General features: G+C 40.5%; 1 protein-coding gene across 2 annotated transcripts in view; it reads left to right on the plus strand.

Moving 5' to 3' along the window:
* The window catches only part of tnmd (tenomodulin), a 62,802-nt gene that overhangs the window by 9,968 nt on the left and 31,765 nt on the right, over positions 1-21,069 (plus strand). The gene's annotated exons all lie outside the window — the stretch shown is intronic.

Here is a 21,069-nt window from a genome sequence, read left to right on the forward strand (position 1 = left end):
CAAAAAAAACCTCAGCAATACATGAATGTGAGGCAACCATACCATTATTCAAATGAAAATTGCATTACTCACCCTGTCCCAAGGGATCTGCTAGTTTGTGCCTGATGGCCTCTTAAAGGCCCTGTTTGGATCACCTGGTGCAATGACTATTGCTTCTCCACCCGGCACACATACAGGTCTAGGCTTGGTCACCCCCCAAGTTTATTTATTTATTGTAATCTGTGTCCTTTTCAGACCCCTTAGTGTCTGAATGTCAACATGTAACCGGTGTTGAGGGACGTACTTGAAGTGATTCAGTCCGTGCCTATTTTGCTGTATTTGTTTACCCGGTGTGACTAAATTCATTCACATTCATGAGGGTTCCTGTGGAAATGGTGTGTTCTCTCTCGGTACTGCAATTTCTTCACCCAAAACCCCAAATGTATGTTTGGTAAAGTGAAGACTCTAGGAAACACTGATTGACTTTTGATACAATATCATTGTGATATTTTGCTAACAATCATGATAAAGCAAATAATTCACTAATCAACATATCGTTGGCGTCAGGTAGGACCACCTATGCCACAATTTGGTAATTTCATGTTTTCATAAATCTATATTATTGATCAGTGGGTACATGTGGATTTTTTTTGAACAAATTATTGACCAATCTAAAGTGTTGACCAAAAATTCCAAAACTACATGTTACCATAGTCGACATTTGGTGACCAAAAAAAAGTGATTTGCATCTTATTTACGAGTACCAACTGTAATTCTTAAGCCCTCCATTAGCATCAGTACTGTATGTGTATATTTAATGTTTTAAAATGTTTAAGATTATTTAAATGGTCAAAGAGGAGATCCCAGGTAAGCCACAAGTTTCCATTCTAAGTTCCTAAAAGTTTTTAAGGATATGGATTGTTTAAATGACATGATTGTTTTATCAATACATTGCCTTGACATTTTTCTTAGACATTACATTTAATTAAACTTCCAATTGCAAATGTACCTATCTGAGTTTGATCAATCACAGATAAAGTTAGACCGTTATTGGAAATTGTCAATGCGAAACATTGTTTATCATCCAAGGTTGTTTGTACTCGTTTTATTTAAACAAAGTAATAACAATTGGCTACCCACTTGTTGTGTTGCAATTCACTCTTCAGTACACACACAATAATAATCTGTCCTATTTTGAGCTTGAGTGATCAACGAATGTCTCTCTTATCCTGACCGATTCTAACAATCTATGAAATGATCAGATATTCGGATAAAATATATTTTTAAAATTGTAAATACAGAAGAGGAACTAAAACATTTAATTCCAACAAATGACCAATTGGTTTCCTTGTTTTACAGTTCCTGTTGCTTAAATACACATTGTGCATAGCACCAAACTAATTTCTTGTCTATAAACATTTTCCGTGGCGCTATATTAAAAAAAAAAAACATTTCAATTTGCCACCGACTTTCTGCACGTATGTGATGTCAGCGCGTTGTGCCCGCTCACAGTTTTGCTTTTCAATGAGTTTATGTGAGGCGCAAAATGCAATACGAAGCAAAATCGATTACAAATGGATTTTGAGCATTGAAATCAATTGCTAAAAGCCCAGAATCTGTGAGAAAAAAAATTCCATCCCGTTTCCCGGACCCATGCAAAGGACCTGAATACATAAAATGTTTGGATGTGTGACAAGGGAGCTTATTTAAACTGGTGGGATAAGGTACTTTGTATTTTAGAATTGTATTCGTTTTAGTAGTATTTTGAGACAACTACTCCTGTGTTTGCTAACTAGTCAGATTCAACACATAAAGCTAAGTTGTTCATTAGCAGGCGAATGTCCACTAATATTTCACCCTGAACACCACACTTCCTTCCTTGATGATGCATTTAGCCTTTTACACTGGGAAGTCAGGATGACTTGGGGAGAAGGGGGGTGCAAGCAGGGAAAAACAAAGCAAGTTTGTTTTAAATTGTTGCCAGTGGAGTGCCTGAGGTGGGAATGCTTGATTGTTGGTGGCTGCAAAAGCAGAGCGTGACAGAACTGCAAAGCCCACCGTCAGGTATTTATTGTGCCACACAGCTGGGATGCGGTGTTGTTTCTTCCCCTGCCCACCCTGAACGCGTCATTTACGTCTTAAAGATTATGCATCTTAATTAGCAACACTTCATTTTGCCGGCAGCTCATATTTTAGCATGTCGTATGTACAGCGTGTTGGATGTGCAGTGTGGTAGATAAACACACACAAAAGCTCAGTTTTCTCTCTCCTTCTCATTTTACCACTTCCACGGCCAAGCAAGACTCCACCGCTCTGTTGTACAATTTACAATGTGATTGAGCTTTCACATTCACTTTCACTCGCCCGGTAAGTCAGCGGCGCTTGTCTCGGTGGGCACAACAGTCGCACATTCCCAAACAGGCTGCACACAAATCGGCACACTGGAAATGGACCATTGAGCACCTCCTTCTCTGGGAATTTGGCGCTGCAATGCAGGCGTTTTTCCTGTTGCTCTGAGTCCTAATGGATGATTAAATCTCTATCCTGAAAATAGGCCAATTAGTCACCTCACTCAATATGCAAGGAAAGAAGCGGCATCTCAATCACCACCGCAGGTCTCTGTCTGATACACAACCTGACACCTCATGAAAAATAACCACAGCTCATTAGCCTGTTAATGTGTGAAAAATTGTTCCAGCGCCGAAGAATAGAATTTTAATGACATGTGTAAATATTACCTATTAACCTACCAGGCTAAAAGAAAAAGTCAATTATACTTCTCTTTTAAGAAATGCTCTTGAAACCAAAGAACCTAGAGGAACGAATAAACCGGACGCACAGAGTACGTGTTATTGAAACAGATATCTATTCTAAGCATGCTTTGATCCCGCTCCAAAGAATTGCATGTTTACAATGCTTAAAGAGAGAGAGGAAAAATGCTCTCACTTACACTTTTACAATAAGAGAAGAGTGTTAAAATGAGATGAAAATGAAAAATTCAAGCACCGTCCCCACAGATTTATGTAAATTTAGATTAGACACTTTGAGCACAACATAAACTTGATGATTCCCACTGTGTCCTTAAAAAGTAATGAATACTGGACTTTACCTCACCAAATGGCGATAGATGTGAATCCAAACGTTTTTGTGTAAATAAGCTTCCTTTTATTGCTGCACATGTTCTCCAATGCTGATGTCAATGCTAATGTTGCCACTGCCCTCAAATGGCCAAAGATGAGCTACTGCAGCTTCAAATGAAACAAAAATATCTCTTATGTTGTTCATTCTGTTGAATGTTAGACAATTAAGTCGGCTGTTTTTCTGTTGTGAAAGGAGACGATGCGCACAGTACTCCTCCTCAGTTGCGCCAGGGGTCTCTGACTCCTCTGAGCATGGAGCATCCTCTGGGCTTTTGTCTCTCGCTGAGATAATTTGGGGCTCATTAGCTGCCTGACAGGAACAAACAATAGCCTAGGTGAAATGTTGCAGGGTTTAATTAACGACAACACTGTAATAAAGTAGACATTAATATCGAGCACCCACTGCCGAGCAGGATTAGGAGTTGAAACTTCTGGAGACTGTGACTTCTAGCGTTTATACCTTTAAATTATCATCATCTTAATTACCAGTTGCTACTGAAACTTTATTCAGAAAGGTCAAAGGAGAATATAGTCTGATATTTGTTGGGTAACTGTAACTCTTGGTCTGGACTTGCTGGTAATTGAGAGGAGTATCCTGACCGTGTCTTTACAGCACTACAGCCATGCCTGACCTTTCCCCAGGGCGAATTCAACAACCTTTCCCCTTAGTGGTCTTCTTATCTTCCGTAACCTCCCGGAGTAAATTGTACTTCAGTAAATTGAATCTAACGGCTGTAATTTATCTGCTGTACCTTGCGGTGTCTTATATATGTCTTTACACATCTTTTTTTTTTTTTTGCACTGCAAGCTACCTTGTTCTGCTTTCATGCTTCATCTGCAAAAGCCTGTACCACAAGGCAGGTCCCAAGCAGGCCGAGTCGTCATATGGGTGATGTAAACAACTGATGGTTGCCCATTGGTCAAGCAGATCGTCATTGTCGTATCATTTGATGATGCACAGCTAGTAAATTAACACAAATGCTAGTGTTAGCTCAGTGATTCCCGACCACTGTGCCACAGATAATTATTGTGTGTTGGAGAAAATGATTTACTTCAAATAATGTAACTTTGTCTATCCAGAGCTGGGCATACCGCCTATTTGACGGACCGGTCCTGGTAGTTTGGCGAAGTTGGTAGTTGGAAACGCGAATGGAAGCCTGTTTAAAATGAAAGTCGGACCGGCCTATAGGCGATCATTATTTGGTCCGGCCGGACAAAATGGCGATCAAACGGACGGCGCTAGGGTACCCCGGCTGTAGGCGGAAGGCGATAAACGTGCTGCAAATTTTTTATAAAATACCCAGCTCCGCATCTATCTATGCTTGTAACATGTCGTGACAGGCAGAGCAATTAAATGTTCTTTCACTCGATGACAGAAGGTACAATTTAGCTGTGTATCAACCTATTATGATTCACACAACAGAATAATATAAGTCATGGCTTCCTAAAAAAGTAAAGTACGCTTGTGAGTGCATTGAACCCCAGGTCATCATTATTTCAGTATTAGTATAGTATTTGGTGGTGTGTCGTGAGATTTTTCTACAGTATATGTGCCTTGGGTCAATAAAGCTGTATAAGATGACCCTGTTGCTGTGTCTTATTTCTGGACAATGACGTACTGCACAATTTAAAATATAAAAAGAAATTATACTTGCTTTTATCCAACTTAAGTCAGTAAAAGAGATCTTTGTTTTGTAATTCCATTAATCATTTAAACATTTGGTATAATATTGATCAGAATAAATTATCCTACAATAAATACATTGAATTAAATTTTGCCAGTCACAATATTGACATGATTCTCTATGTCAGGATGACACTCAACTTTAATAGTTTTGGACTTGATATGACTATAATGCCTAGACTTATGTGACAACATTAAAGAAACACCTAAAATCGTAGATACACCAGCGCCAGTTCACCTCTCCTGACAAGCATGAATGGGAAGGGGCCCAATTCGAGGCAAGTCCGAACTGCTGTACTGTGAAGCCTTTACTGAATGTAACTTACTGCCACAGACTGAATCGGAGTTCAAATCAAAATCTCAGTAGCGTGACAGAAACACCATCATGCAGAACATGTGAAGAAGCCAATGAGTGTGTGATAAAAGCAGCATTGTGGCATGTTTTAGCTTGTACAAGTGACTACACTGAGCAACATTTAATCACACGTTTGTGCGCCTTCTCTGGTCCATGAAATCACTTGTTCAGTACTGTATTGCTGAGTGTCCCCTGTCTTGGCCAAATCGTCTCGTGTGTGCATTCTCTGGATTAAAAGATTACCTTTGTAGTAATGTCTTGAGTGCCCCACGTCTTTAAAAGCAGCGATTTAAATTTCCTCTAGTGTGCATCAGGCATTTAGCAAATTGCAAGTAAGTGTTCTTAGCTTCCCACACTTGAACCTAAATAGTCGTTAAAGAAAAAGTCTCGAGGATTGCAGTCAATGAGGCGCACTAAATGTAAAGAAATCCAAAGCGACAAATAGTGACCGGCTTTTCGGATGCATTCGGAATTAGAATGTTTTGTTTCAGCAGTGGTATTGATGGACTGAGTGTCCAGTGGTGTGTTGCACAATTATATAACGATAATTTGCTGTGCTTTTGATGTAATAGCCTGAGACTTGCCTAATCTGAAAAATCCCAGACCAAGATAATTAGGGGCACAATGTAATATGTTCCCCCAAAGCAAAGTCTAGGCATTATTGAGGTAGGGGGCAGCTGTGCTGACTCAGAGCCCACTCAGGGATAATGGGAAACAAGTTTTTCACCAGTACCCAGTGTTCCAGTGTGTCGGCATCGAACGCTCACCCCCCTTTTATTGTGTCTTCAAGGCACATGCACCATTCGGTATTTGAACAAATAACGATGTTACGAGTTATCTATCTTGTCTCAGCCATAAGTGATAAGAGCTGATGAAGCAGTGAGGATTGGACTTGCTGTTCTGGGATTTCTGTGCCTTCATCATAAACGAAGGAGGCCATGCACCCGTTATGGCAGCTCCAACTTTGATCATCTCGTCCGCTGCCATGTTTTTGTTATTTGTCGAAGAGCCGCGCGATTAAATCTGTCATCTTAAATGTTCCCAGAGTTTTAATACAGTGGAGTCTCTCTATTTGAACACAATGCAGAAGGTTGGTCAATATATTTCACCACAGGATAAAATGGACAATGATTAAAAGCATTCCAGGGTCATTCTTAATCCATCACACAACCATTCATAACTATGTTTAGATGACATTGTCATATAAGTGTTAAAAAAAATAAGAAAAATATAAATGAATACCAAATACCTTCAGTTTTGAACCTGTTCTTAAAAGTATGGACCTGGCAAATAAGGCATCGATATTGATGCTCTCCAATATCAAATGCAAACACAAGCACATGAGCACATTTAGAGGGATTTCTGCCATTTAAACCCGTGAAGCTTTTTTAATGTTTTTTGGGGGTTTTTTTTGCCCTTCTGAACCGCAGGAAGTTTAATTAGTGTCAGCCTAAAAAAAGGCTGATTGCAATTAATGCTTTTCATGTGGACAAATTATGGCCTTGCGTGTAAATGGTCCAAATTGTAGCCTTTACGTGCTCACAAGTTGTTTCTTAAATGCCACTTGGCTCCTGAATCGCAGAGTGTGCGCTTGTTTGATTTATTTGGGTATGAACCTGACAAAAATCTGGAGACGTATTTATAATGGAGGTCACTTTTCTTTTGACACAGCATCAAAAGCTTGGATGTACTGTAGTTGCAGCTTACAGTCATCTTGGTCGAGGTCTGCCGCAGGTCCGCTGCTTTGCCTCTCAATGCATCCGACTCTCGAGATACTGCACTCTTATTACAGTTTAGAGTGGCGTTCAAAACTGCATCTTTACGGCAAGAATAAATAGGTCCGTCCAACAAAGAGCTGACAAAGAGCAGATTGGTCTTCAGATGGGCGCCATTCTTTCTTGGCTGCTAAAGGCATTAAGTGCAACATAAAACAACCGACAAATTGGAAGGAAGGGAGAGGAGAATTTGGCAGATCACAGTCATCGCCAAGGACGGGTTGAAAATACATATGCGTATATTATACTCAGTATTTTCATTATTTCAGTGGGGAAAATCGCTATCTAAAACGGCAACAAATCAAAGGCCCATTATCAACTGTAATCCACTATAATTTTCCCTGTAGTACTGCAGTTGACAGTTGTGCTCAACATTTATCCAATGTTGACTTGGGATGGGCGTTTATAAGTGATATCGTTTGATTTCAATATGTATTGAAAAACGTGCTGCAGCTCACCCTTTAAGAATTTTGTTTCAAACCGACTATTGGATGAATGTTTTAGGGTTGGTATCCAGTGCGGATGGAAAATCACAATGTTGGGACTAGTTACAAGAGAGCAGTTCACGTCATTAAAATGCCCTGTGGCAAGGCCTAAATAGTCTGGGCCTCCCTCAAGAGTGCCGTTGAGGCATAATCTATAAAGCCGTTAAATATAGCATACCGGCACCACTCGACTAATGAATGCTTTACAACAGAGGTTAAAGGACAAAAACCTATTGATGACTCTATTATGGAAAATCGACTTGAAAATTGTGTATACTGCATACAATAGTACATTGTGTCATATTTGGATTTCAGGAGTGTCTGCCCATCCATCAAATACAAAACTCACCCTGCCAAGTGAATCTTTTGTCATCTGCCTATTTTCAAAATATGTGCCAAATTGTTGTGATCTATAATCCGGCGCCTTGGTGATGAAGTGCTGCCTCCATGAAGGAAAATACAATCAATGTATTTAATGTGTTTATGGACGCTTGCATTTTTGCGAGCAGCAGCCAGCCACCTCGACGCAACTCCATAATTCGGTCTGGCCGTCATGGTAACAAAAGCCGTACTATGCCTTGGTACAGTGGGCAGAGAAGGTGTGCAGTGGGATAAAGCAGGACCACAGCTTCAAAACAGGCTAATCTAAGCGATAACATAGAAAGATGAGCTATACTTCTTGATTCTTGGGGTATTTTGCAAAAAGTATGTTATTAAGACACCTGGGAAACGTTTCAAATTGAGCAGAAATGCAACATTTGTTCATTTAAAAAAAAATGTGTATCCCCCACAGCATATTTACAGGATGCCTTTACGGAGAACACTGTGGATTTTGTAAAAAGTTACAACTGCAAAATTGTTTGAAAAGAAGAAAGGAAAATATGTGTTTTTAAGAGCAAAGAAGAAGCATCATATTCCCCTTGGCTGTTGCACAAAGACCATACAACCCTTTGTTGTTTTCGCTTTGATTTTGGTTGGATCTTCACAGTGAACTACACACTGAGCAACAATATGTCCCAGTCCTAGGGTTAATGTCACGATGACGCGCTAGCCAACGGCTCTCAAAAGTTACCTCTTCTGTTCTCCCCCATGAGCGTGACTCTATTATCGGTACAGTAGCACGTATCAAGGTGATTTATTGCCACCGAGAGCTCGAGTTGTTTGAAATGACTGCCGTGATTAGTCATATATGCTTCAGAGCAGGGGGAGAAAGGCGAACGGCGCTCCTGTAAATTAACAGCAGCTGCACACTGTAGTCGACCACGGCGAGGTGGTCAAACGCGTTGAGCAGCAGAGTTGCCGGGGGACAAGGAGAAAGTGGGTCATTACACTCCTTTCAGGTTGGAGTGGGTTGACAGGAAAGAGAGAGAGGCTAGTTTGAGATTCAGAGGTTGCGAGATTAATTGATTTTTCCACAGTGGAAATAAAACAGCAGAAGAATGATAGCCTGTAGCCTCTGCCAAAATCCGACTTGAGTAGCTGCACATATGCTCCATATATTCCACCGGGCCACACACCCACCCAGATAAAGCCATGGTTCATTACTCCAGACAAAAATGTGCTTGTTGAAGAGCCTTTTGATTCACAAGTTGTTTTTGTTTCTAAACGTTGCATGTTTTTACCGTTAGGTTACCGAATCAGATTCAACTCATCTCTGTACTTTATTATTGCTAATGAGATCCTGTGGTCACCTGCATGTAATGATAACAACGAATGCAATCAGGCCTTCTTTTTTTAATATCTTCACCAGATATATTCTTACCAGAGCTGGTTACCACTGTACTTCCACTTAAGGGAAAGGGAAAGACGACAAGGCTGATTACCATTACAATGTTTTAATGAACCAAATATCAACAATCAGGGCTAAAATGGGCCGACGGTAAATTCTGCTTTCAATGTAGAATTTCACTACATTTGTTTCAGGAAAGCAGTAAACCCCCACTATGTGCGAGGGACATCAAGCCCTGCAGCAGTCAAAAACTGAAAGGAATTAGCACAGTTTATTTATTTATTTTTGTGCCAATAGGATAGGCAACTGGCGGTGGCCGGCAACCACACTCTCAGTGGGAACCTTGATTAATAAAATAGTGATAATAATAAAATGTTATTTTTTCCTTTTTACACACCCAAAACCTTCAAAAAACATATACATATATAAACATTCAATCTACGTTCTCCACAAAGGTTTAGGAGAAAACATATGCGAATATGCATGCATCAACTGTAGTTTTAAGTTGTAATATCACCAATCACCACTTGATGACAGATGTGATATATAAACAAGTCTGACCAACTTAAGCTCTTGCTGCTTCTCTCCGCTTCTCACCGCTCCGGACGCCGATTTGCTGTAAGCACTCATATGTTTTTCCACGCGCCATCTTACAACTCATCGCTCTCTGTCGCTGGCACGGAATTATCTTTCTTTTTGTCAATCTTTCATCATTTTTTCAACTAATACTGCAAAAAAAAGGGCACATGCATGGCTGTAGAATGTCACAAGTGAAACAGCAAAGGTGTGATTGCCCCATGATGCCAATGTGGGCCAAGAAATTGTATTGCCAGGATGGTTGGAAACCCAATGACAACTCCTATCATCGTGATGTACGTTTATTTTCCCTTATTCTCTCTGATGTAAGTAAGAAAGAATTTATACAAATCAATTGACAAGGAATAGGAGTTAGCTTAGCTACGACACATTTTGTTTGATTGTCCCTCGAGCGCCACTTAACCCTAGAACACTAACGTTAAAATTAGTATCACCATCACTAACGTTGGGTACATTTAACCCGATATAATATCCCGGATAAAATAGAGTTTTCAGATTTTACACAATTTATGTGTAAGAGCAACACTCTATGCCAAAATAGAAGTTGTCTTCTTTAATTTCCCAATACTAATAATCACATTGAAATAATGTTAATAATAATAATGATGATCGTTATCAAGAAGCTTGAGAACGATCATCAGGTGGGTTGCATCAAGGAGAGCTGGAAAAACAGGCAGTACACCGGCCCTTGAGGACCAAGTTTGGACACCCCTGCTGTAGTTCTTCAAACAGATTTCTTCAAAGTTATTTTGAGAAAGATTGAAAATAATGGCCTGAGTAGATAAGGTATTATTGAAATTTACATCCGACGCACCCAACTGTGTCGGTCCCTTCCGCACAGCGGCCAATTATTTGGATCAGCGCTAGAAAAGTGCGGTTCAATTTGGATTATTTGTAAAGATTTGTACCGGTAATTTACTTGTTTTGGGGTCACTCATAAGAATACTATCAAATACCGCTATTCATTCTCAGTCTTCCCGAATAAATTAATACCAAAAACACATTTAAATTTCACATACGGAAAAACGATCTTTAACTTCCATTAACAACCCAGGCTAAATTTAGCCCCACCCCATGATACAAAGATGGCAGTCCCTCAGTTGAGATGCATCACTTCAGCATACTTTCTTGGCACCAATTACTAGTCTCTATTGACTAGGGCATTGGCATCATCTGGTATCATCTTAGAGCATTAAGAACACACAAAACACAAGTAGGTGAGTTTGGTTTGGTTCTATATAAAATGGCAAATGAGTGAATTTGTGAATAGACTAGGGTTTGCAAGAATACATTTACATGTATTTCCTTGTTATAGTATAGACATCCTGAACAAACAATCCCAGTAAATCATTTCAAAATATTGGACATCCACGAACAACAAACAGTGATGGCTCTAAAATGATTAGATTTATGTTCTGGGTGCTAAAGCTGTCTAGTAACAGTCATCTGTGCCTGTGTTTTTATTAGCTATAAAGTTTTTTATTCCTCCTGAGAAACAAACAAGAATGCGACATACACCATCATAAGACAGTGACAATACCATTGCTGTGTGCTAAAACTTGTGTGTTATTCCTCCAAAAGTTGCAAGTTGACACTTGACATACAGTATGTCTTTAAATGGTCAACCTGAGACTACTTGGCTAATCATGGCAATACTATATCTGATAACTGTATGTAAGTTAAGCTAGAAAAAAAAGACCAGTGAAGTTAGAAGAAGCAAATATAGAACAGAGCGTAAGCATAATTGACTCCATTTAAGAAGCAACTTCCAATTAGATTTTCTGTGCACTGCAGGAAACATTTTAAAGTGACTTTCTGCTTTTTTCTACATTGAACTGACAAGCGACAGCTGTGCATTTTTTCACAAGTACACAAAATAATGTGAAACAAAAGTAACTGGTGCTTTGAAAACAACTTGGGGGAGGGCGATGCAACTTTTAATGCAAAAACCACAAAAGAGAAATCCAATTTCCTTTGGGTTAAGAGTAGTACTTGAGTGCCACTTCTTCCAACTGACACAATAGTGCTTTAATGCTTAGGACCGCTTGAATAGAATATATCATACAGGCAGCTGCTGACACAACTGTGGTTTCTCTGGTGAGCAATGATACTTATAAAGAAAAAAAAATGGCAGCATATATGAGCGAGAACGCCGTGAACAGGAAACGTGCTCAACCTCACAGGTTGGAGCGGTCATCACTCAGAGATGTACTGAATGGGTTTCTGGTGCACAAGTTGGTCTTGAAACAAAAATGTTTTATTATTTTTGTAGTACACTGGATTTAAGAACGAATATATTGGTTTAAGAATACAAAGGAAAACTAGTTATCCACTATTATGATGAAAAAAAACAACTAAAAAAGGACTAATAAAAATGGTTTACTTAGTTCAGTTGGTTCAGGGAAAATGAAGTTCAACTCCCTTCTATTTTTTAAGGGAGAATATATATTATGCACTGTAAAATATCAGAAAGCTCACTCAAAACATTTGTCTAAGAAATGACTACATTATTATCTTCAATAACCATACATTTGCATACCTAAAAGTGACTTTGTCATTTTGACACATTATTTGGAGAATACTGGCGGAAATTATGTTTTCAGCATTTAGGAAATACGGCTGTGACATTACAACATGTGGGAAAGTGAAGGGGGTGAATATGCTGTATAGTGAGATTATGTCACTCAAGATGAACATATACACACACAGCATGACCAATCATTGGTGCAGATATAACTGACATGTAAAACCAGTCAATGATTACATTAACAGGTCATAAAACCACGGATGATTTGTAAATCCCGCGTTTTGTTTGCTCTAAGAAGTATACAAAAAGAAGAAGTCTGGCCAATGTAAGGCTGGGGACACACATGCCAAGTAAGGCCATTTCAAGCCTGATTCAGTCGCCGATTTCTAGTCTCGTCCGTCGTGCAGTCTGCAAGGTTGGCAGCTGCCGACCACACGTACCACCATCTGATGAACTGAAATGGATTCATTTTCACCTGTGACAGTCATTTTACATGGTTGATGCAGGATTATGACTAGAGTTTTCATTTTTGCCACTGTGAAGACTGTTATGCTTCCACCATGTAGACCGCGCGCCTCACCTGCTGTGAATTTAAAGGGAATGAGGAGAGCCACTTTGATTGGCCAGGAATCAACACGGCTGTGTTCTGTCCCACCATGGCGCAAACGCCCATTTCTAACTATGCCCGTCTTTGAAAATGTCAAAAGAAATACAACTCCAGACATGCGAACAGTTACACTGTACTTTGTGCTAGACTTGCGCTGGGAACGAAAATAGAGACCGACAGTCATTTCAACTAATTAACCAGCAAATCATCAAAAACCTTAAAAAAACGGCTATCTGCAGAGGCAGCCGTGCCTCGAATGGAAGAGTTCACATACCTCACCGCACTGATCTTTCACCACTGACCATTTGTGCGATCCGACAACAAGTCTACACAGCACAAAAACCAAACTTTTCCAGACTGCTACACATTAAAGACAAACAGCCAACATTGGTTATTGTATTAACTTTACGTTTGTGATGAAATGTCAAGCATCTACTTTTTGCTATGACCATCTCCTCTTTATGTCACAGTTTGTTTTGCGTGTTGTGAGGTCTGTGTCGAGGGAATGTTCAACTTGTTTCCTTTTCTCGACAGGATTCATGTGATTATTGAACATCAATGTAAAAGGTGAACCGAGGAAAAGAACTTTTGGTCTCTTGCTCCTGCGAGACTTTGGAAATCTGACCTTTATGTGAGATACTTTTAAGGGTTCTTCTACATGTGTCTGGGATTAAACTCCCCTTGAAATATCTATAGGTTGCTATCGTGTCCAACATATCACACAATAAAATTAAAGTCAGAATGCAGCTGCATGTGAGGTAAAATGCCACTAACAGTTTGTTTTGTAAGAGTTTTCCATTAAGCCTGACATCTTGACATGTTCTAGTTCATTCGTTGAGAGGCTAATTGTAGACTTTTCTTCAACTGGTCTTTGGCATCAAAAGGATGCTCAAAGTAATTGCTTGGATGGATTCCCAAAAGAACTTGAATCCCCTGCCACATTTGCTTTTAATGCTACATACACAACATACTCAGAATGTGATTTCTGTTGGGCCCTCTTATATTTAAGTAATTGCAAAGGCTTCCGCTGTTACCGCAGCATCTGTAAATATTTCAACGTTTCCTGTGTTTACTTTTAAAAACTCAATAGATTGATCATCTGTTTCCCCTTTATGAAAACCTAACTGTAGAATTGTATGGTACTAATTATGTTGTACTGTAAGCAACACTTTATAAGTGTTTATATTTAGTCGCTTCTTTCATATGCTTAGAGCACACGATTAAAAAAAATAAAATAAAATACGATTCTGACTCCTGAATGTTAAGTCCATCCAAATTCTATGCCATTTATCCTCATTAGGATCGGATGCAGAGTTGGGTAGAGTAACCATAAATTTTACTCAACTGTTACTTTACAATTGTAGGACTCAAGTAAGTAAAAAGCAGTCCTCCAAATAATTAGCAGAGTAAGTTTTCAGTATAAAAACTACTCAAGTACTGAGTAATTGGTGAGTTAAATTCCCATGAATTTTAAAATCAAAGCATAACTAGACAAATTCATAAAATGGTGCAAATTGAAATATTGCCCAATCTTTAACTGAAACATCAATAAATGTAATCTTAATGCCATAAATTAATGTAAATTGTGCCACAAAAAAAGTTTAATTGATTTTCTTTGTTTACGCTCATCTAACAGCACAATAAGATCATCAGACAGAGAGTGGGTGTGGTTATATGATCAAAGTATAAAACACTGATCATTACCAAAAGAACACCATCCCTACAGTGAAGCATGGTGATGAAAGCATCATACTTTGGGGCTTTTTTTTTCCCATTTGGAACTGGGGCCTGTCTTCGGCTAGAAAGTAAAAAAAAAAAAAAAAACAGCAAACACCTGCTTGACCAGCAAAACCTTATTTGGGTTTCCGTCAGCGATTCCAACTAAACGATCACTAGCACCCCCCTGCAGGGGTGTAAAATGATTTGGCATGTCTGTGGAAATTTCTCACAAACTCTGTTCAAGTACACCGCGTAGCTGTTTGGTGGGGTCGAGGTCACAAACTGAACCTCGTACCGTGGGGCGGCGCACTCACTGTCATCGTCTTCACAGAGATTAGTGTTGCACATTGCAAAAAGCCTCATTTGTAGCATCTGAGTTGATGACACATTAGTGATCGACCAGTACTCTGCAAACTGAATTTTCTAAGATGGCGTCCATCCAGAACCAGATGCATCCCCAGCAGGCTGCATGTGTTAGTTAGCCGCAGAGTATGCGTACTTCATTTATCTGAATCTTGCAGGCCTTGGGAGTTGACAGGCTTGGTAATTAGTGTCCACAAGCATAATCCCCATGGTCTCGAGACCCCACGCTACCAGATCCAAATCACCTCTTGAAAGAAAGCAGATCTGCAAATGTTCATCCCACATGGGCTGACGGCAACAAAAAAATGTAGAAATGTGTGACGGCTGTGAGCAGGCTTCGTTCCTGGGTGGAAAATCTATATGGGCTGTGAATTATTTCCCTTGTAGTTCCTCATTTTCCATTCTTATCTTTGGATGAATCTGATGCTATTCTTGTTTGAGCTTAATGTGTGTTGCCTCCTAGATCTGTGCTGCCAGGTTTGTTTTCATTACCTATACTGTAATTATTCTGTGTTGCTTTGCTGATAAAACCTCGGTGTTCGCAAGTCTCTTTAATCATCATTATACAAGGGCCTGGCTTCATTATTCTGGCAAAAACAACAGTAGGCTTGCTTGTATTTGTAAAGGTGCAAATCTGCAGTGGTAATTTAGAAAGGATGTAGCTGAGATGTTCCATTTTTCAGACTGTGATACTTGAAGAAACATTTTAAAGGGAGGTACTCAGGCAAGACGAGTGTAGTTCTCCTCCTGTGGGTGCCCATATGAAGAGACATGAGCTCTAAATAAGTTTGCTGCAGGCGACTTCATGACACAAGCAGAAGTGAAGGAGCCAGAAAGTGGCCTCGCTCTGATTTTTCATGCTCAGCTGTTTCAACTTCAAACTACACTTAAAGTCTGGCAATTTTTTTTTTTTTTTTTTTTTTACTTCATACCTGGAGATATAATAGTTTGGTATTTTTCATTGCAGTTCATTTCTATTTTGTTTTGACGTTTGCTTTTTAAATGCAGTTCATCTTAATTTGTTTTTAGAATGGTTTTAATCATTTTTATCTTTTCTAGAAAATGCTTTGTTTTTGTTCAGGGTTTTTTTCTTTGCTTTAGTATTAGTTTTTTTGTTTTTGTTAATATATAGAATATATGGAGTGTTTGTCACATACAAGATTAAAAAAAAGTCACATTAAATATTGTGTAATAAAGTAAAGTCAATTATAATTTCCAAATGATAGTTTGACTTCCCTTCTTCTATCAGGTCATATGGTAATACAAAAACAAATAAGTTGAACCTGAAAGGTCATGTATGAAATTAATTGACAAAGACTACACCCCAAATTGGTCGCCAGTCAATCTTAGGGCAGCTATAAAGACTGTTCACCCTCACACTGTCACTGCGGCCCAAGTACATCATAAGTAACTACCGTAAGCCCTCATGTAAATTTAGTGCAAAGTTAACTTAGTAAAACCATGATGGAGGGCGTATGCACTGTAGAGTGAGTCATGCCAAATTCATCTCAGAATTCCTAATCGTCACATAAGAGTAAAAAGAAGCTAACTACTGTTAATAATTGACAGTTAACTCAATAAGAGCTAACTTTGACAACAAGTGACAATTACAATTTTCACCTACTACTTCTGTACTAGGTGGACTCGGGCCTCGCTCTGAATCACCGCTAGACACTCCTCCATGAAATGAGGAGGAAACATGATTATCACTTCCTCCTCCTCTGCCGTCAATGCACGCTGATTTTTCAGCATTCCCTCCAACTTTGCGGCCGTCGGCTGACTCGCTTCGAGGCAGTATCAATACTCGAGAATGTAAAATTACACATCGTGTGGGCAAGATTGACGATGATATCGATAACGATATATATCGCCCATATATATATACATATATGGTTTATAATCATTTTTATGGGTTTTCACGATATACATACTGTAATGCCCTCAATTGGAGCAAAGGAGAGCTACAGTCACCAATGAACTTTTCAGCCTTTTACTGAATGCGGGGAGAATAGTCGAACGCAAACAAAACAAGCACACTCACGCAGGAGCTGCTGTGGACCACAGCTCATGTCCAGACACTCACACACCAGCCCGTTAAGCCCCGCACATCTAACGCAAAGCCACTAGAATAGCTACAATATTTTCAATAAATGTTATGCTTGTAGTTTTTTGTGTGTTAAGGAGTTGTGTAGTTAAAGCATGTGGGATAAAAAACAGAACCATAGAAGGTCTTTATCACTGATTTTCACCTGTTTCGGGTGGATCAGGTATGTATCGTCGCCAATGAAACGGAGGCTCGCTGTATAGAAAATCGACTATGCCTCGTTTTTCCACATGCTGTCGGGCAGCATGAGAACAGCCAAGTGAGTTGTGTGAAAAAGTGGAGAGGACCATATAAGGAGTGAACCCAAAAGGACACAGTGTTCACCGGTGTAGCTGTCGAAGCTGCTGCCCACCTCAATCCATCACAAGGCTGCCTATGGCTCCCCCGAGGCCCGATGCACCGCGCTGCCCCCGCGCCACCTTTCCCTCCCACGGCTGCCCGCCTTACACCCACCACCGCTGCCTCCGCTGCCACACGCCTGCGGTGAGTGACAGGCATCTAGTTCCGCCTGACTGCAGCCTCTATCTCCTTCCCCTCAAGGACAACGAAGAGGACATATTGTCATCAACTCATCTCTCTCACTCCCACGGCCGCCGCCTTCCCCATCGCTGAACATATGCCGGCTGTCTCTCGCCTCACACGCATTTATGCACCCAGCCATCCGGTCACCTGTAACAACATCTACACGACCTTTTCCTAATGTCCCCGGGCCCAGCACCATCACAACCGGTTCGCACAAACAACCCGCAGGTTTGGCAGCGCCTGCCGCTTTTCATTCACTGCTTTCAGTGTGAGACCGTGGCGGAAAGCATCTCGCCGCTGTTGTTAAGAAGCACGTCAGACGGAAACCTTGAGTGAATAAACAGAGTAGTGTGTGTGGGGGTTGACATGGATCGCCGGATATATTTTCCTTTATGTCAACGCCTGATGAGAGTAGGGATCAGATTGTGCAAGAGAATAACCAAGAAAATGAGTGGCATTTGTGCTAAAAAAAAAAAAAAAAAGACATCGCGGACATTTACTTTGGGCATCAACATGAATTTCAGATTCCTTTTATCTCTATGAAAAAGAACTACTCATTCCTGACAGTTGCTTTTGTTCACTTGACACTTGACAACAGGGGTTCTGCACTGAACCTCGGATTAGAGTCTGTTATGAAAAAGTGGCAGTGAATTGAATTGGGAGACTGTCAAAATCCCCCCAAATGATAAAATGAGATTTTCAGAGAGCCGCGCCGTCCATCGAACACGCAGTTACGTTTTTCAGGGTGGTTTCCTTGGAAACAGTTTATTCAAGTACAGCTAAATGTGCATTGGAGATCTGGAAACACATCATTCAGACATTACTGTACGTAACCTAATTAATACTCTGATGAATATTTTAATTAACAATGGGTCAAAAGGGCTCAAGTGGTGGGAAAAGGGTCACATGTAAAAAATTAACCCACTGTTAATTATGGCCCACTCCTCTTGCTTGCTTTAGCCTCTTTTTACACCCTACAAATATAACTACTATAAACAGTGTTATTAGCCTTTGAATATTTTTTCAATAATGTATCACATACATTACACATTTTTTTTCCCCACAAATAATCATACATTAAACGAATATACTGTATATCGTCACTGTCCTGTGAAAAACACTTATCTCCTTTTAGTTCATTTTTATTATTTTTACATGAATGGTGTTTCCGCGTTACAGACATCGCATTAATGTGAAAATTTAAAAAGTTTCCAAAATTGGACATACGTGTTTTTCACGGGAAAAGAGTCAATGTTGACATTGTTGACACATGCGCACTGCATACAGGAAATAAATATGACATAACGTTATGTGAGTTTAATGAGTAACTTAAGTTTGATTTCTTGACTGGGAAAAGTAAAGCGTTAGATTAGTCGTTTCTGGAAAACGTGCACATTTTGGCGTGCCGGCGTCACTGGTTTTAATGTCATTGCAGGATCACTGAAGATTTCAAAAGGATTATATAGTGTTTGTTTAAGAAAAAAGCAATGTGGTGACCTTTTAGGGTTCTTGTACAGAAAGTATACTGTAACATAAGTTGTGAGTTTTTCCACGCACTTTTATCTCTGCACTGTGAGGCTAATTAATTTGCACTTTTTAAATGTCTTGCAGCCCAGTGACATTTAATATGTGGAACTTTATTGTATAGTTTCAGGTTTCAGTACCACAATAGGAATAATGAAAACTAGCACTTTATCTAATCTTAACTGATACCTTTTTACCCTCTTTAACGAGACATGGTTTTGCATCGTCTTAGACCCTTCAACTTGTTGCAGCCCAGCTCACTCAGGCTCTCTCTCTCACGGTGTCAAAATAGCAATTATGTTGCACAGCCAGCAGCAGCTTTGAGGTCGACTAGGTGAAGTCACGCAATGGAGTCAGCAGAAACTCAAGCAGCTCTTCTCAGGAGATCCCAAGGGTGGGTACTGAGAACCTCCGTTTGGTGCATAGGCACAAACAACAGTAAGGAACCGTCCCCCCCACTCAAAGGCAGAGGGAGTCTACCCTCTCGTCCACCGGGTTGAACCCCAACGTATAGGAGCCAAAATGTGGGGGCAATAAGTATGCCCACACGTGCTTTGCGCTTCTTACCGTGGGCAATTCCATAGTGGACAAGAGTCCATGCTCTCTCGAGAAGACTGGTACCAGAGCCCAAGCTGTGTGTGGAGGCGAGTTCGTTTCTGACTAGTCATGACTTCTTCCTCGTACACCAGCCTGGGCTCAGCCCCGACCAGAGAAGCAACATTCCATGTCCCAAGAGCTAGCTTCTGTAGCCGGAGATCAGACCCATTGGCCGCCACCCACTCACAAGGCACCCGAGACCTACGACTCCTCCCAGAGGGGGTGAGCCCATGGGAAGGGGCACCCACATTGCCTTTTGGATCTGTGCCTGCAGGACCCCATGGCGGCAGGCCCGGCCACCAGGCACTCGCCAACGAGCCCCACCTCCAGGCCTGACTCCAGAATGGGGCGCAGGTGACCTGCGTCCAGGCAAGGGAAAACTATGTCCATTTATATTCATCATCATTAGGGGTCATGTGAACTGTGCTTTGTCTGGTTCCTCACTTAGGACCTGTTTGCCATGGGTGACCCTGCCAGGGGCATCAAGCCCCAGACAACTTAGCTCCTTGGATCACTGGGACAATCAAACCCCTCCACCACGGAAGACCCATCATCAGAGCTCAGCCATAAGTGGAGGCACATGAAATGCACGGGGGGCCTAATTAATATTAATACCCGGCAGACAGCAATTACTTTGCTCCATATATTCGTGTAGCACTGCCGATCCCATCTTGACTGGCGCCCTTTGCGACAACTGCGAGCAAATATTATCATAGGCAACATTTACAATACATATACAAAGACGCCGTCTTTAGTACGTTGACGCCGCAGCTGTATTGGATGTGTCAATGTGAAGCGATTTGTGAAGATGCCTCGTTCACTTGCTACGTACCAAACATTATTTTCAGTAAGGCCATGATTGGCTCTTGCAGGTAAGACTGGCTATCAATCAAACAAAAATGACATCACTGTTTTTATAAAAAATATGTTTAATGTCTTAGTGATAAGCAACTCAACATTATTATTTCACTACACAAAAATAGCAACGATGATAAAATGAAATAATCATAATAAAAAGTTGATTTTTAGAAATCTGTGGCTCAAATGGAGGGGTCACAAGCATCTTGGTGGGCGGGCACGGCCCCCTATGCCCCTGCTCCCCCTTGGTGACGGATCTGCACCATGGTAAGGTGATGGCTCATGGAGGGGGAGATGGTAATTCATTATTATTATTAATATTATTATTACTATTGGCTGCCAACCGGTTCGGGGTGTTCCACGCCTACTGCCCAAAGAGAGCTGGGATAGGCTCCTGCACGCCTGCGACCTTTGTGAGGATAAGCTGTTTTGGAAAATGGATGGATGTTTTTAGGGGTTAATCAATCAGCCTTCCGGATCCATACCCCAATCGCATATGCTAAT

Source organism: Filicampus tigris, chromosome 2, assembly GCF_054856515.1.
Source record: "Filicampus tigris isolate MCC_2025a chromosome 2, RoL_Ftig_1.0, whole genome shotgun sequence".
NCBI lineage: Eukaryota > Metazoa > Chordata > Actinopteri > Syngnathiformes > Syngnathidae > Filicampus > Filicampus tigris.